Source organism: Caloenas nicobarica, chromosome 26 (genome assembly GCF_036013445.1).
Source record: "Caloenas nicobarica isolate bCalNic1 chromosome 26, bCalNic1.hap1, whole genome shotgun sequence".
NCBI classification, from domain to species: domain Eukaryota; kingdom Metazoa; phylum Chordata; class Aves; order Columbiformes; family Columbidae; genus Caloenas; species Caloenas nicobarica.
This window is the reverse complement of record NC_088270.1, coordinates 3122185-3140955: the sequence shown is the minus strand read 5'-3', so window position 1 is coordinate 3140955 and position 18771 is coordinate 3122185.

Here is an 18771-nt window from a genome sequence, read left to right as displayed (position 1 = left end):
GTCATAAATCTTAAGTATCCTTATAAAAGTATTATTTAGGGAGTACATTAACAGGGGTTTTTTGCTGCGTGGGGTTTTTTTTGTTTGTTTGGGGTTTTTTATTTTGCTTTTTAAATAAGCACGCAAACTGTAAAAGTACTAAACAGCAATTTACACAGCACGAGAGTCAGTCGCCCCTCAAGTCCCAGCGTTGGCGTTCCGAGCAAGTAAGTCCCTTTCTTGTGACACGGAGCTCTGCTGCCAGGCACTGCCACCTGCTGGCACCACCTCTGGTGACCGATTTCCCCACAACCCCTGGCAAAGTTGGGGCACAGTGCGGCTTTAAAGCCGAGCGTGGATTTGCACAGCACCCACTAATCCATCCATACGAGCGCGCGCATCTCAGTAGGCTTGTGCTTCCTTATTCCTACTAGTGCATTGTTTCAATATTATTTCACTAGACGTTTTCCGGTTTGTGCTGATTAAAGACAAGCCAGACCTGAAAACAGTTTTTCAGCTGGCACCTACACTTCAGTGAGTCAGTGACATCAATGGGCCCTTGCTAAGGTGGTTAAAAAGTTGTCAATGGCCTCACGAGTGTGAAATATATTAAAGAACTCCAGGTATCAGTTTGCTGCATACAAATTTCACTTCAGTGCAACATCATGATTTTCCTGGGGTGCTCACAAGCTCTGACAGCTGGGTTTCACTGTTCAGAGGACGCACAGGGCTATTTATGGGGTGAAATTATGGCAACTGTGGAATGCTTAGTTCCTGGATTTACAAACAGAACAAGATGCAGAAGAACAAACGTTAATCTCATTTTGATATTGCTAAATAGTTCTCTGAGGACTTTACGTATAGAAAAAGCTTTCATAAAGCAAGCAGTTTGGATTTTTGCTGGTTCCTATAGAATGCAGCAGAGCAGTCCAATTTTTGAGCTTTCGTGAACCAAAGGGGCAGTAACCTCCGTTTCCCTGAGGTTCACCGTGCATAAATGAGCCACCGATGAGCACGGGCTGGCCTGTGACACTTGTCACCCAAAGGGACAGTCTTCAATCTGAGCACCAGTGACAGAACCCGTAACTCACTCCAAAATCAGTGGAGGCTGTTTTTGGCTTCAGTGTATTGAGAGGAGTGGGAGCACCAGTGCCTTCGGGACATATTTTAATTTGTTGTGCAACTTGATCTCTGGAACCAGAGATGTCTCTTCCCGTTTGTCAACCATTAACCTCCCATCCCACTCGAAGAAAACAGAGTTGTAAGAGCCAGTCTTGGAAACGGCTTCTGAGATCGTCTCATCCACCTCCACCTTTCCCTTGAGCGCTTAAATAAATGGGAGCTGAGCTTTCTGAGACTCTAGGTGTGACAGTCACCCACTCCGTCTCGACTTCCCTTTGTGTTTTGGGGCTTGTTCAAACCCCAAACTCCAAATGAAACTTGGGAAGGAGGAACGGAGGCAGACAAGGGGAAGGAAAATTCTCTGTCATCAACCCAAACTCCTCCGCCTGGGTGAAGCGTGCGTGGAGGAGTTTGCTTGCTGTTCCTTTTGATATGATAATGAGGTGTTAATGCTAACCTGGGGAAGGAGACAGCTCTCCTCTCTTCTCCCACCTCTGGGGGACTATTGCCTAACGCTGATTTGCACCAGCCACCACACATCCCAAGTCATCGCTATCTTTTAACTTCTGGATTGCCCGCAAGTGTGTTAGTCCCGTTCTTAGTGAGCTCTTTTTATAATTAACACTAATTAAGCTCTCGTTTTGCAGGTGCAGGAGCAGAACCTAAGGCTGAAGAGCACCCAGAGACTGAACTTCGCACTGAAGTCCGCACGCTGCTAATAACGGCAAATGCACAAAAACTATTTCCTTGCTAGGCTGTCAGAATTCAAAAAGATTTCTGACAAAAACAAATGCCTTGCTTCTTTCAGGTGAGAATGTTATTGTATTAACTTCCTCCTAAAAATGAGGGATGGGTGCACGGATGTAACCAGAAAGGTACAGTCTGCTACTCAAACTCAGCCAGTGAGGAGCCTCTTCCCTGACAAATAATCTTACCTCTAGCTTGTCTTTTTCCCAGCTATAGGAAGAGATAGACAAGAGGCAGAGCCAGAAACTCCTTCATTTAATTATGACTTGATCTAACAGGGTATTTAGTTGATTCAATGGGATACCACAAATGTCTTTGCATTGGAGTATAATAGACTAAATTTTGCTTTTGGGCACTAGAAGGAGCTCAAGCAAAGCCCAGTTCTGGATTGCCACCCTCTGTGAAACAATGATCCACTGACATCATGGATCAGTGTGACATAAAACAGTCACTTCCAGCATATTCTGTGGTTATTTAGCAGAAAGCACAACCTACGGGGCAAAAATACCCGAAGATAGATTTTAGGCAATGCACATCAACATGTCTAGTTTACTTAACTGGCATATTTAAAAACTATTCGCAATCCACTCTGAGGAATTCAAAGCAACTCAGCATTTGCTATAGCAGGTCTTGCACGTCATTGCTCCGAGTTCAGTTCAGGATTCTTTTCAGCTCTACTCTGGCTGCAGAAAAAAGTGACCCCCACTGATCTAGTGAAGGCTTTTTATTCCTGTTTAATCTCGTGTGTGTGCCTGGCAGCCGGCTGGCGGCCCTGGGGACAAAAGGCTTCTATTTAGCCACAAACGGGGACTGTGCGGACAGGCTTTCCCAGCACTGCCCTTTCATCATACCCCAAAATGAATTCAGGTGACTGGACGGGGCAGCTCTGGAGCCAGAAGGATCACAGAGAGGTGAAGCAGCATGGCGCATGATAGACAAATTATCTGGTAATCACTGGGCAATTAACCCTTGGATTCTCTATTTCAGGTAGTGGCAGCTCAGAGCCTTGTCCCTTAGGATCTGAGGGATGTCACTGGGGATTTAAAGCTTCAGTCATGGTTAACCCGGGCTAGATTTGAACTGAGAAGAACAGTGGAAGGGTCCACAAAAGCAGTAAAATGTGAATTCCTGCTGCCATAATGAAGTAGCATAGTGCTTGCTGAGCACACCTGCCCACAGCGGGGCAGTGGATCTCCTCTGCAATTCAGTTTGCTTCTCTCACTTGCAGATTTTCAAGCCTATTTCTGAAACACATCTTACTACAACTTTAAGAATAAAACCCAGTTCTTCCATTCTTCTCCAACGTGTCCATGTCCAGTAAGCAATCTCATGGACTGGTTAAATTAAAGAACTATGACTGTGTATTAGAAAAATCCCAGTAACAGTTAGGTAACTACTGAGCTCTTGCATTTCCACATAATTTGCTAACATTAGGAAGATTTTCAGCAGTGTTTCAGTCATTTGGGAGCTTAAGAGAACCATTTCTAGAATTTTTTTTCCAGACCTTGCAGCAGCATTCAATATTTATAAGGAATTCCCTGCCTTGGTAGCAACAACTGACAGTTACAAAAAATAAGTACACTATAAAATGCATTAATATTTTAAGTCTGCCAAAAACTGCTAGATGAAGATATTTCCAGCTTTTGCCTGACTGGTTGATATTTAGTTCAAGCAAATAACTGACAAAAGGCAACACATCTAGGAGGGAAAGCAGAGAGTGTAAGGGAATTTGCAGCAGCTACAGTAAAAGATTTTTCTGTGTTCATACCATAAATCGGCAGCAGAATCGGGAAAAGAACCAGCCTTGTGGTTTCTAGTCCAGCCACTAATCCAGGGAACCACACTATTGTGCACTCAGATATCGCTATAGGATTCTATAGTACATGAATAAAACCTTTCCCCATCTTCCAAATAAAATTTTGAGATCGTGCTGAATCCAGGCTTTCCCACAGACATGCAAATAACTCGTGTTTAATGATGCGATGGAGAAAAAAGATAAATCTTGCTATCACTGTAATAAAGTGCCTTTTATGAACACTCCTGACAATACTGGACACGGTCCAGCCCTGTTTACAGTGCCAGCATGTCTGTCCCTCACTCCTGCCCCATCTGTACAGTTTGTTCTTGGCATATTTGCATCTATGGAGCCAGCTGACCTTGAAACTCTCATCAGAGAGGGGGGAAAAATAATAATAAAATCAGCAGCCAGCAAGCCTAGCACCCCCCATGTATTTCATCCTTATTATCAGAATATTTTTCCTCTGTTCGGTTTGCACAGAGATGACATCCAATAACACTGAAAATGTTCCTACTGTCCCTAGAAAGGACTGTTCAGAGCAAAGCCAAAGGAAATTAAAGACCTACCAAGCAATCCCCCGACACAGGTTCATAAATATAAAACTGCAGGCAGTGACTGGCTGAAGCACTAAGGACAAAATGTGCTAAATCTTTGCCTGGGGTCCCTCCGTCCTGCCTCCCCTGTATTCCCTGCTCTGCAAGATGTGGTGGGTTCCCCATCACTCCTTTTTGCCACATATTCACGTGCTGTAATTCCTGCAGCAATAGATCCCAGAAGTTACAGCCAAACTGTCGGATTTGCCCTGCAGTCATTCATTGCAGCTTTCCTTTCTGGTTGGATTTGCCTGGGGCTTATTCCTTTGCCACTCGATGCAGCAACTCCAAATTTCAGACCTGCCTAGTGCTAAAATTGTACAAGAAGAGATGCTTCACCCAAATGGCAGAAATTTAATTCACTTTTCTGCTAGTCATGAAATTTGTCCACTGTTTGATATAGCTGAGCCCGAGATTAAGGAGATCAGTGTAATCTCAGGCTGTTATAAAACTTTCTCAGCATGCGATACAAGGATAGAAATAACTCGGAAATAGCTCTTTAGGGCTCTGTGGGGCTCGACAAAGCCCAACAGAGTCTGAAAGAGCCCGACAAAGCCCAACAGGGCTTCTCAGAGCCCGACAAAGCACAACGGAGCCCTGCAGGGCCGTACAAAGCCAGACAGAGCCCAACTCTACAAATCACACTGCTCTCTGTTGCAAGAGCAGACATAAGGAATTATTGACTAGATTTCCCAGAATGTACCAGTGTAAATGAAGCATAACACCAGAATTGTAAACATGTCAAAAAGCATAAAAATAACTTTTCTCAGGAAATATGATGCCATATGGACATGGTCCTTGTTCTGGTGAGGCTTCTTTCAGTTCCCCAGGCTTTTCTATGTCATGTTTTCTAGCAAGATGACTGGGTTATGTCGCTTCAGCACTTAAATTGCCTTGGGCGGTGGTATTTCCACACTAACAATACCACTAGAATTTGAAAATTCAGTACTGTCCCATTCATGGAGAACTGAGTCATTGCTGCTGACAGCTTGCATACACCTTGTCATACAATAAAGTTATTGCAACTGAAGTGCCAGAAAGGCTACGATCATTGCTTTGGGTGATTTATCCAGGACTTATTCAGTGCTCTGAGCCAGTGCCAAGAAAATTCCCTCATGTACCTAGACCAGATGTTGTTCTCATCCGAACTATGTTAAACCTGAGCTAAAACTACTAAAGCCAACAGACGTGTAGTGTTACTATCACTCTTGTTTCAACTGAGAACCACACTCCTGTGTCCACCCTATCCCCCAAAAAAGCAGCAAAACAATCACAGCTGGACAAAAAGTTCAGCCTGTCTGATTTTGCCTCTTCGCTGTGCAAAATGATTTTGGCGTGTAAGAAAAGGCTCATTTTAATTTTTTTTTTTAATTGATGGCACTGGCCCTAATTCAAAAAAAGAAGATGGAGCTCTGTGGTATGCAGCCAGGGGTGGTGCGAAAATGCTAAGAGACGTGCTGTCCGACAAAAGCATCACCTTTCCTCCACATTCTTCGGACTTTTTAAGAGTTTTTCCCCATCACCAGCGGGGCCAACATCACCTCCAGCACTCCCTGCACAGGCCAGCAGAGGGTGGTGGGCAACCGTCTGGTTTTTTACTCTCCTGACCATTCTCAGGGGTAAAACCACACTACTAACCCTTTTCCCAGTGAAAGGACAGAACAAAGAGTATAATACATGTCAAGAGGATGTGCTGAGTTCTTTGCTACCCTGTTCTATGCCTGTGCTGCCTCCGAGACCATATTCCTGCTCCTGGGAAATAACTGAATGAATAATCACTCCACATCACTTGCACAATTCCTTACTCTACCTCCACCCAACCCTTTAGCTGCAAAGGGAATTCAGCAGAGCTCTAATTCTTTCGAGCGACACATCTCAGCTTTCTTCATGACTCCCATGAGAGATCAGTGCCTGACTTCAGTGGGTCAGGATATCAAACCAGGCTTTCTACCTTGCTTCACCTTTCTCTGCCTTGGTTATCATCTGTGAAAAATAGGATGATGACTGCTTCCTGTAGCTTTCTCTCCCCCCCGCATTCCAAAAGAGAAGATGAATTTCATTTATTAATGCCGATAGAGTCCATGGAGACTTGCAGATAAAAAGACTCAACGTGAAGCAGAATATACTGTTCTACCTAGCAGAAAGCCTATGCTTTACCATTTCTTTTCAAAGCACCTACTGACATTGCTAGGCAACTGGGACATTGTCCAATCAAACAAACGAAACCTGAGTCTAATGATCTATAAAATGCAGCTGAGAGCTGTCAGATAAACAGACAACAGATTGAACGAATCCCTAAAGCTGGAAGAAGGAGAAGGTTAAAATGGTCAGTTGAACCAAACAGTAACCTTAGAGATCTATCCCAAGGGGGACCCGACCATCATATCCAGCAGGTCCTGCCTCAGGGGACACCGGGGCATGGCGGTATTTGGGAGCTTTTGAGGAGCAGCAACATCAACTCGTTGGATTGTCAAGTGACCTTAAAGAACAGCAGTACAAGGGATGGTTATGGTTGTGCAAAGAATAACGCAGTGTTGTATCTATACAGAACTCTTCCTTTCATCTGCAGAGTATGAAGGGGTGGAAAAACTGAAGCACAGACAACAGACCTAAAGGAAGTGATCCCATTTTAAGGCTTCATACCATTTGATCAATTGCAGCTCAAACCCTCCCTTGTTAGAGCACAGTGTGTATCTGTGCTCATTCTTCTACCAAATTAATAAACGTTGTTGCTGAGTCGCAGCTAATTACCACTTTTTGTGCAAAAGCCACAGTTTACTACACCTAGGAAGGCAAGAAGTGCCTTTGTTGCAGTGCACCCATGCCCTACATTTTCAGGGGAAATAAGGACTTCTCTGGCACTAACCTCCTCTGCCAAGCAGCTGAATTACATGTAAATGCAAGTAATGAGCTTTACTCCTTCCAATGAGAATCTGGCATCATTTCCTCCATGAGCAGAATTGCATAAACCCCCCTTTCCCCACGTGGTGTTATCAGCAGAGGTGTTCCACCCTGCGGGCTTGCCAGGGGACTCAAGGGAATTCTAGGTCACCCTGTTCCAGGAAATCTTTATTGCAGCTATGCCGTGTGAGTATAACAGCTTAAAGACAGTGCTAAATCCTGGTCACCAATTCTGAAAAATTAAGCATGCGAATGTGCCTAAAAAGATCCAAAACAACTCATCAGCGGGCAGCCACGTTTATAGCTCGTGCAATGAATTGCAAATAACTGGTTTCCCCTCTCCCAAGCCCACCTGCATCGCTCTGGAAAGAAGGTAGATAATACCTTGCTGCCAATGAGGTCTCTGCTGTTCAACTATGAGTTAAATAACACAGGTCTCTGCCTTCTGGATTTCCACATGCATTGTCAAATCAGCTTTGTTCTTGAATTTAAATAGCCTATGCATTTAAATTTTATCATTACAGTTAGCAGAGGAGGCCAAGGGCTTCAGCTACCTGCTGTCTATGAATAAGGAAGGCTGAAGTGATTAGGAATCTTTTATTTTCATTAGTAGCAATGCTTGAAGGTGCTGGGAGGGATAAGGAATAGAATCAACTTCATCTGTTAGACAGTTCTTCCATCTCAGACGCTCGCTGTCCCAGAGATTTACACTTTCTTTGAGCTTATCGGCATGCTGGCATGCATGACAATTTATTTAAAGAAGGGTGTTGGTGACAATCCCTGCTAAAAGCAGCAAAAAGCCAGTTCTCATATTCCTCTCTCAGCTATGACAGCCCTTGTTCACCAAAAAGAAAGTTTGGGGAATTGATCACAACTACACATACATCAGATCGAATATTCAGTCTCCTGTTACTGCTGCACCACTGTCTAGAATACGCTCGGCATTTTACTCATAGAAAATGAGACACAACTGGAAGGACAGAATCATCTCCCCTGAGACCCCGAATAGAACTGCAATGGATTTCAAATCCCTCCCCACGGTGAGCACAAAGTAAATAAGCAGTGCGAGGCTGCCAGCCCAGCTACACCGAGGTTAACGAACAAACAACTGCCTGCAGTGCTGACTTGCCTACTGTACTTAAAATATGTATCTGTGATCGCATCTCAGGGAGACCTCTTCTATAAATAACCACTCCAAGAGATAAAGGCATCACATCTTTTTCCTTTGACAAAACAGAGATTATCAACACTTATAGAGGAAAAACTGCTCTTAGGCAAATAGGCTTTTCATAGAGGACTTGCTTTTTATAGAAAATGACTTTATTGTGGAAACCACTGGAAAAACAAGAAAAAATAGCAAATATAGCAAGGGACATTCTGAAAATGTTAGCTCATTCACACCTTGTTTTCCCCACTTCTTTGTGGGAGACATTTCCAGGAAAACAAGGAAGCAAGCTCAGAAAAAGGAAGATTGTTGTGAATTAGGAAGAGCTTCTGGTTTACCGAGGTCACTTCTAAAAATGTGATTTAATTGCTTGGTTATGGATGCATTTTCAGAAATGTTACCCCAGGTGAATAAAATAATCAGTTTATCAAACACAACAGCCTAGATTTCCAAGAGTCTCTTGGGTGATTTTGGATGTGCAGCACCAGAGACAATAAAGAGAAGTCACTTTGTATTTTGTGGGAGTCTCTGCCATTTAAGGGGTCTCAGACAGAGCACCTATGAGTAATTTGTCACTTGTGAAAATCTGGGTCATTTACTCCCCTCCTCCCGCTCTGCTCTTTTTCATGCAAAAAATATAGAAAGAATCTTCTGGCTTCAGACTGAATCAAGTTGTTAATTACACCGTTTCCTAAAAACCTGCAACTGAATTCACTTGGGGAGTTTCTGAAAGCTGTGGAAAGCTATTCTTTTTTTATAATATTCTTTTGACATGTCTCAGAGAAAAAGGAAGAAAGCCCATTTGCTTTTAATTTCTCAGTTTTGAGGATAATATTTAACAGAAGTAAATCCCTTTAAGGGCTCAACTATGTTCTTTCAAGATAGTGGGGAAAAAAATCCCAATGAGTTTCATTGCAGGAGAACTAGCTTGGCTGCTTTCAAAAATTATGTTAAACAATCTGCGGTATGCTGTGTGATGCAAGAAAATTAATATGTGCCATCATGAACTGCCAATAGGTAAAAACGACAGGATGCCTGCAGATACTAGATCCAGTATAAAAATGACCAGAGTATACTACATCAATTACTTAGCTCCTGGGAAAAGTATCTGGAGTGATTCCATCGTAGGTTCCTGGTGATGTAAATTCTATATATGTGTTGGTATCATCACAGCACACCTGCCACACAGGAATGTTCAGAGGTGTAACAGATGGATTAACATGCTTTGGAGATGAGTAGTGCTGCTTATCAAATGTATTATTAATGACAGAGCTATTAAAACAATAGGACGGCTAATAACAGAGCTTAATTCCATAAATTAGTGTCTTTTGGGGGGGGTCTTATTGCTGTATAACAAGGGAAGATCAGCTTCCAGTCTGAGGATGACAATGTTGAGGGTAGAACTCATTTTTTGACAGTAGGCCACCAAAAAATAGCGATATAAACTGCTCTGGCATCCTGCTGATGCACAGCCTCTGCATTTCAGCTCAAATCTAGCAAGGAAAGTTTAAGCAGGAGTTTGGGCAAGGGCACACAGGTCTAATAAAGCACAGAGCAAAAAATCTTGGGCAGCTCAACATTTCTGCTGTGTTTTTTCTCCATCCAGCAGCCATTCCTCTGCCTTTCACGTCCAACATATAAACCGAGCCACGATGCTAATGAGCCATTGCATATAGATGAGCTGGCAGCCAGTCCGAGCTGACACAGCCACACATAAAAGCCAAAGAGGGCCCTGGGCTCTCCTGGGAGACAGAAGCTCTTGGACCCAAGTCCTGTGGAATTTGCATGGTCCAGGTGACACCGGGCAGCTCTCCAGCCCACCTCCCTCCTGCAGGCACCTTTACTGCTTTAGACACAAGGTAAGAGGCTCAGTGCTATATCGTTTTCTGGAGAAAATCCACAATATTTCCACACAGACTGTCCTTTTGGTTTCCTTGCACAGAACTGTCACCTGATGACTGCAGCAAGGGAACCAGAGGGTCCGTTTTTTGTGGAACAGGAGGTTTGGGTTCTAGTCTGCTTATTCACTGGCTTTTCCTTGGGCAACCCTCTCCATAGTTCTCTGCTGCAGTTTCTGCTAACCCTGACAGTTAACCATTTTCACAGTTATACCTTAATTCAACATGTTTCAGTTCCGCAGCAGTAACGGGCACATAGAAGTTCCCTACATCCAGATGCACTGAGACGTTCAGAGGCTACATAATGAGTTTCTCAAAATTACTGTTAAAAAAAAAGGTAACCAGCCTTAAATTATTTTCCATTGGGAGCCTGACAACATGTAGAGCATGGTTCACTTCCTTAATTACACAGTCAGTTTCTTTTCTCAAACCAAAAAACCAAAAATCTGCATATGTGTTAGTAATAAATTTAAAAATCAGGACATACCACTTAAGGGTTGACTTGTCAGAATATGGTAATTAAAAGTGTTCCAGCTGACAGTGCCCCTTTAATGAATTATTAGTAATGTTCTCTGAGAACATTTGATGAAAGACACCATAAGAGTTCTTACTTAAACCAATTTTCTGCATGATGCAACCTCACTGAACAAGAAAGGGAAAAATCTCCATTATAGAATTAAATTAGGAAAATAAAATAATGGTTTGAATGATTAGGAAAGAAGAGGTGCCCCTTCTGTACTGATGACCCCTTTTTCCCATACCACAGCCTTTTTTCCATAGGTGCTTATCTAATAACTGCCACTATTTTCTTAAATTCTGTTAGAAAAGAAGGTGTCGCGTAGAAAAGTTTTGGTCATCAGCTGATAACACGTGTTACAGATGCACAGCACAGTGATGGAGCAGCTCAGTTTGAATGCAGATACAGCAATGCCCAGGGCCTGATCCTTTCGGCTAATACCTCAAATCGGTCCAGGGGATTCTGAGTGGCGGTACAGGCATTGCACAAACCTCCAGCTAGTCAGACCGTGCTGGCAGGGGGTACACGAGGACTTGGAAGGAGGGCAAAGGGCACTAAATCTTAATCAGAGATTTGTATTTGGGTGCGAAGGGGCCGGGGGGCTGGGAGGTACTGAGATAGGTGGTGGAAAGAGGCGCTCGTGCCTCGTTTCCTTCCACTGAGATCCTTGCTGGTTTTCAGCTCCATCCAGATCTGCTGTTTGTCCTGGGCTGTTTTTTTTAAACGAAATGTAACAGGGAGCAGCTCTGGGAGCTCACGTTTCTCGGCAGAAGTTCTGCGGACTCACCCCTATAGCTGGTAAGCAGCGATATTCTGGGGTTACTGGGTGGTTCCTGAAGGGGTGGTCATGGTGAAAGCACTTTGGAGTTCAGAGCATCCCACACCAGAAAGCTACTCCTGCCTTTCGGCTGCAATCAGCAGCTCACCTTAACACTCCATAGCCAAGCCGCGTCGTTAAGTCTCCGGACTACAGTGGGAACGAGGGGAGTTTGACACCAAAATGTAGATTTACCTTCCTAACCAAGTTGCATTCTGTGCTGTAGGGAGAAAATGTGTACCGACTAATCACAGAACAGGTAATAAACAGCGAGATATTGCTTGAAGCCCTAGGAATTTCTGTCCCAAAGAGAAAAACAAGCAGTTATACAAGTGACACTTGCATCACAGTTACAGCTACTGTAACAGACACCCTGTGTGTGAATGTTTGCTAATATCGAGAGGCAAAACAAGGAAGTTAAATTCACTTTATTCATCTGAAATTTGGAGGTTATGTCTAATCTTGTCACCTGGTTTGCTCTGGAACATAAGAACCTCCTGCAAAAAATGCATTAGAGGCTGATCAAGAAGAGGCAGAAAGAGCCGCTGGGCACTTGGTGATAGTGTGATTTAAAAACAAAGACTTGCTCAGTGTGGGAACTCATAATAAATCTAAACTTAAGACTTTCATTTGCAAAAATACCTGCAAATTGGCTTAATATTTGTCCATTTTGAAAATCCAGAATATATTTCTTTCTGTTTCATTCCTTGCTGAGAATGTTAAGATACTATGCACACAAAAGCTTTTTGTCTTAGATAATGTTTCTGACAAAATAGCCATTGGGCATCTCTTATTTATAGTCTCCTAAAATCTGAGCTCCATTAAAATTCTACCTACAGCACGCTGATGCTGTGTTGCCGGTCCCCAGCAACACATTCAAGAAGCCTCAGATCTTTTTGAAATAAGTGAATTTATCCACACGACACCCTAGTTTTGCTTCCATCTTACGAGTAGGTGGAGAAACAAGACGCGAAGGGGAGAACACTTGTCCCATAGTACGTAAAAAAAATGTGAAAAGGCAGGAACTGAGCTCAGATATTTAGACTCTCCAGGGAATACTTTATAACTTGACTATGTTTCCTAGGTCCTGCAGTCTTCTTAGGGCAAAAAATTTTGTTTATGGGCTGAGACACAATATGCTCATGAAGTTTACTCTTTTCTGCAAAACAGCAAGGAAGAAGATGTGCTGAATACTGGTCTCTGACCTTGGTAATAAGTTGATTTAATTGGATTTGATTTTTCAAATGTAACATCTCAAGTCAGCCATAAACGCTGGAATTAGCATATCACATCGCAACACGGGAGAGATTTTTAAAGTAGCATAAGGAGATGAAGTCCATGGCCAATGAATTTCAAATTACACTGAGGATGAACTCAGCCATATGCATGTCAAACTAAAACTGTGCAGGCTCGGAGTGCAGCAAGCAGGAAAGTTATTAATGGCATGCACTCGCTATTAAGAATGCAAAGTAGCTATTTTGCACCCAGTTTGTTCATACGTTTCTTCACATCAGTGACCCATGTGATGGGTCAGTAATTCACTCAATGCATTCTGAAAGCCAAGAATGTCTTGCAAGTCAATTACACTTACAGAAATAATTAAAAGAGTAACTGAAGGACTGAAATAGAGAAAGCTCTGCTGGTGAAATACTGCAGAGATGGCAGACTCTGTCCCTGCCTTTAGATTTGCAGCTGGCATTCCTCAATACCTTCAAAGGGCACTGTGCATGCCCCTGAAAGCAGAAATTAGCCTTAAAAAGTGGCAATTTCGAGTTTTAGGATTTCAGGGAATAATCAGGTACTCATGTAACTAAAAGCTATTTGCTTCCTGCAGGAGACGTGAAAAAAAAAAAAGTAGGACATTAGTCAAATAGCTGCCTACTGAGATTTCATCCTCGAGATTTGCTCCCAACATTTGTTTAGCTTTCATGGCATTCGGTTGTAATAAATCACAGGAATATTTTAACCGACCCACTAGGCACAAGCAGCCTAATTCAGACAGACAAAATTTGCTTCATCAGACCTCGTGTGAAAGAGCACCGAATGCATTTAACACCTCCGACTTCAGCTGGAAATCAGCCATGATGCAGCAGCCGAGAAAAGCTGAGGGAAGGAAACTATTGAGATGAGGCTGTAATGGGACAAGACGTATCTTGACAGCTTGGTTGAACATCACTCCTGGTGACTGATACTCATCTTGCTGAACCTCAAATGATTAAACACGCAGCATCAGGCAGCAAGCGCCAATCTACCCTGCAGCTGCTGCGTGACAGCCCTGCGGGCCCGGTGAGCGGAAAGGGAGATGGAAGAGCAACAGGTAGCAGGTGATGTGCTTCAATATAAGCTCAGCATGTCAGATGGATGGATACATAAAGGATCTCCTGCAGAAGAGAGTCTATGTCATCCCAAAGGGTACAAGGAAATGTGCATCTGGTCAGGAGTGCAATTCATTTTTTCAATTTTTAACAATTCTAGGGTTTCATCATTGGTTTCTCTGCAGCTAGCAGAGAACCAGTGAACAGACAGAAAAGTAGCAAAAGAGCTAATAGTAGAAAAGACCTCTATAAATATGTGGGATTCACCTATGGGAGTACTAGTTATTGAAGGAAGGGGATGAGAAGTGCTAAGTAATAAGCAGCGCAGAACTTAGGCTGTGATGTAGCATCCCTTTAATCCCTGGCAACCGAGACACGCAAAGACAAAACTACTTTACACAAAGTTCAGAGATATAAACTATCCAAGGAGAGAGCTACTTCACTTTGTTCTTTTTCTTAAGAAAGCAGTAGAATAAAGTATGAAAGAACTGCCTTCTATATGGAAAAAAATTGTATTTATAGAACACCACCGCTCCTGAAAGACCTCAAAATACTTTATAAGCGACAGCCGTGTTCAGTGATTATTTCAGGGCAGGGCAGTCCAAAAGTTTTGTATAAAATAACACTCTACATCATGAAAACCATTATCAATGTTAACATAGCCTCACAGTCGCACGTAAAGTAGTGGAATTATTCTTATTTCCTTCGCAGACAGGGAACATGAGTTAGAAAGCAATGGGAACGGTCTGAGACCACAGAGTCAGGACTACAGCTCAACAACTGCCTGTTCCTAGACCGGGGAATCCAGATTTCTCCTCCGCCCATCCTTAACCGTTCCAGGGGAAGCCACAGGCCACTGCTGCAGCGTGCAACTCCTGCCGTGAATTACAAACACCCGGTCAGAGCACCAAGCTACGGACAGTCTACATCATAAAAACACAGCGGCGGAATTCCAAAGAATTCTTCCTACTGCAATATCGTCCAGCGTAGAGTGAGCAACTTCATGTTTTTCTTGTGCATTGAGTAAGAAAGAACCTTTTTCTGACCACACCGAAAGGTGTTGCAACAGCACCAAGTGTTTTCTGTCAGCAACCTCCCCCACGCCCACAGCTGGGTCCTTTTCAGGGTGGTACAAAGCCACTATCAGTCTAAATTTCCTGACACTTTGGAAAGAAAGGGTGTACGTGAACAGAAGTTTTATACAACAAGGTAATGCTGAGCACTGAGATACCTTGAGATTAGACGCCGAAGCAGGGTCAGAGTGTTGGTCAGAGGTGGTTTTGCCTCAGGGAACGGTTGTTTTCTGGCTGATGCAGAGTCAGCTGCCTCTGCGCCTTCGGGGCTCCTGCAGAAACCCTTTCGCTGCACCACGACTTGACATTGCCAATCTGTAAAAAAAAAAAAAATATAGCGAGTTAATGATTCAACCCCTTAAATACTTCAGCAAAGAACAACAAGACAAGAGAAGGTGCAGAATTGGTTCACATGACTCTTGTCCGTTTTCCCCGTGACTTTTACAGTCAGAGTTTATGCAGAATTGCCCCCCAAAGCCTACATCACACTGCAATACAGTTCTTTGGTTACAGATGGATTCTGCTCCCAGTCATACAGCTGAGAGCTTATTACAATCTGCTTTTCTAACGCCTTTTTCTGGAGACAGACAGGAAAAGGTGACTAGACAAAACCTGCCTTCCTCCTTTGGAAAGTTTCAGCAAAAAGCAAAACATTTTATTGTCAAGATTCTCTTAAAGTTGAATACAAAACTAGCGTAACACTGTTGGTGAGCTAAATCCATGGTTTTTTTCTCTTGCAACCACAACAACACATCCCACACAAGTCCACTTCAAGGAGATTTTTTTTTTTTTTGACCAAAGAAAAAGTTCCACAAGATACAATTTGCTAGAGAAAGAATTTTCTCCCAAAGAGCCACTTTCTATTGAAAATTTAGTATTTTCAGCGGAAACCTAATTGTCTGAAAACAGAAATAGTGCTGTTGGGAAAGTCTGCTGTATCATAAAGAGTGCTTAGCTCCCAGTTCTCTGCGGAGCAGAGGCAGGATACCCAGCATGACAGATGGTATAAGTCAGATTGCTATAATTACAATTGATTCAATAGAGGGCTAGGTCTCTTCGGTTTCTTAATTCTGATATAATTTTTATATCAGCAGCAGGACAGGGAGATAGGATGCGGCAACTGTCGTCCCATCACAACAGGCACATCCCTGCTCTACCCAGGGCAGGCGGTGAAGGGCAAATGAGCTCTACGCTCCAAAGGTCTCAGTAGTAAAGCAGCCAGCAGATAATGCACCATGAGACTAAGTGACATAGTTTGCTTTTCTAATAAAAAAGGATTTTATAAGGTATTAGGAATTGGATATTTCACGTATTTTGTTCAGAGAAAGTTCAACACAGAAAGGACTGAAAGAAGATCTGAGTTTTGAAAAGACCAGAACAGGACTGAAAAAAATAATCTTTTAACACTGTATCCCCCTTTCTTCTACCTAAGCTTCTTAGAACTTCATCTGAATCCCTAACAAAGATGTATTTCTAACAAAAGCGGCGGGTTCAGTGAGCTGCTTTTCATTTGTGCCGTCTCCCACTAATGATTCGTTTCTGCCAACTTTGCTCATACACCCACCGCTGCGAGGGAAGAAATCCGTGTGATCCACGGCTATCAGAACTTCAGTGAAACAGCAGGTGATGGAACTTTGTTCTTGTCAGACCCCTCTCAGACATTAAACACCTTCCCCTTCCTTCTCTCACTGATCTCCTCAAGTGCCACGCGTGGCTGAGATTAAAGCCATTTCCCTGGATTAATGTGCGTTGCACAAACACGCAAAGAACAATTAAAGCGCCTGGTCATTATCCCCCTGCATTCAAAATTTTTCAAAACAAAGCAACTGAAAGCAAATAAGAGCAAAGAGAACCATTCAGTTGCATTTCTGAATGAGCAGAGGAACTCCAGATGGTGTGTAGCAATCAGGAACCGTAATAATTGTTACCTACTCGCAGGAATGCAGAAAAAGGAAAAGCTAGAAATGCATATATTAACTACTAACTTTTTAAAAATATTCTGGGTGGAGGGACTGATAAATTAGTTAATATTAGGAATTTGAGAATGGAAATCTTAAAGTTTCTGCTTACTCTAGTGGTCGCTGTGAAATATGAGACTGGAACAGGGAAATGGAAAATCCACGTTTTCATAGGTAACCTTGACGTGTCATCTTTATTCATTAAGTAGTTTTATTGGTAAATGCCTCATTGTTTAAGAATACAAGCAGTGCTGTGCACCTTCTATAAACATATTATGCCTGGGGACAGCAGCAACTTCACTACCCCTGCAAAATGCCATTTCACATGCCAGACAGACAGCAATTCCGTGTTAATCTGGGGCCAACAGGAAACATATTCAGGTAAATATTAGCCAAGACGTAGCTGGGTTACCTCTGCTGATTTAAACTGAAAGGACTTTAAGTGCTGTATTATATAAGTCGCTTTATTTAATCTCCTCTAGACAGTTTGCAATATACTCAGTGTGCTTTACACAGGAGGGAATTTTTCTCCAGCTGAAGCAAATCAAATTTCCAGAAGTTTCCAGTGAAGGCTGAATCAGACCCAGCACTCTTCAAGTCCAGGTCCTTCTAAAGAGAACATCATCCATGGCAGCTGCAGGTCCCTAAAATATTCAGGTCTCTGTGTGGCTGGGGACACTATGTCCTTCGAGACCCAGGAAACTCAGAATATACTTTGTGAGAGTCACCAGCGAGAATTATTTTCCCCTCAAGTTCTTAATTTATTTCAGTTCTTTTTAAGCTGAAGCATTTCGCCCCCAAGAATCTGATTACGGTACACAGCTCAATTCGGCTACGTGAGAATAATTTTCTTTAACAAAGGCTAAATAAATAGGCACACAGGGGACACTTTCAGGGTGGGTTAGCACTGTGCACTAATCAAACACGTCCTCTCCGGCAAGGAAACACATTTTGTGCTTGCAGGGTGATCAACTGTGAAATCACTTATTTCTTCTAAGAACATTCCTAAGTTTTGGGTCAAAATCGGGCCCTAAATCTAAGAACATAGTAGACAACCTCTAACTGCAGTGGATCACCCTCTCCCTATGCCTCTATGGCTGAATAAATCCAAGACTGGGTATTTTCCAAATGTAGGTTGATCCAAATTCCACTCTGAACACACCTGTAGTATTTTATCCATCAATGACACTAGCATTAACATGACTAATTATAAAGGACAAAATTAACAGGGATGCAGAGCTATACTTTGCTTAAATAGAAGATTGCAGAATCTGATTCTTTAGTCTTAGCATTACCTTTGTGGTGAGTAAACATCCAATTATCCTGCTGCTGAAATTTCATATTTTCTTTTATTCTCACCTAAAAGTCCTATTTCTGGCTTAATTATGCCTCTTGCTTCTATTCTTATTTCTTAAATTCACTGTGCACATCACATCCAGGATCTCCTAATGCTGACATACACGCACATTTGCACGGACAGGCCCTACTTTGTCTTCTAAAAGGCAGAAAACCTCCTCAAAATGTAGCCACTCCCCACTAGTTTTCCCAATGTATGTCCACAAAGTTACCTGCTTTTCTACACCTCCACTTATTCAGCTGAGCAGAGGACAATATTAACAGTTGACTGATTTAAAGTTTACCGAGCAAGCCAAAATGATTATTTTTTGCTGGAATGCTCCTTAGGCAAGAACCTGTTAGTTTTCTCATGTACTTACTGGAGCTTTTCTCCACCAGTTGAAGGGAAAATATGCAAATTATATAACTTTTTCCTAAACAAGTGTCTTGAGACTGCCTCAGAATTTACTTCTCGCTTGCAGGCATAAATGAAACCTGCATTACCCATAATGTTTATTATTTCTTACTCTGCAGAACACGATCAGCAGAGGGA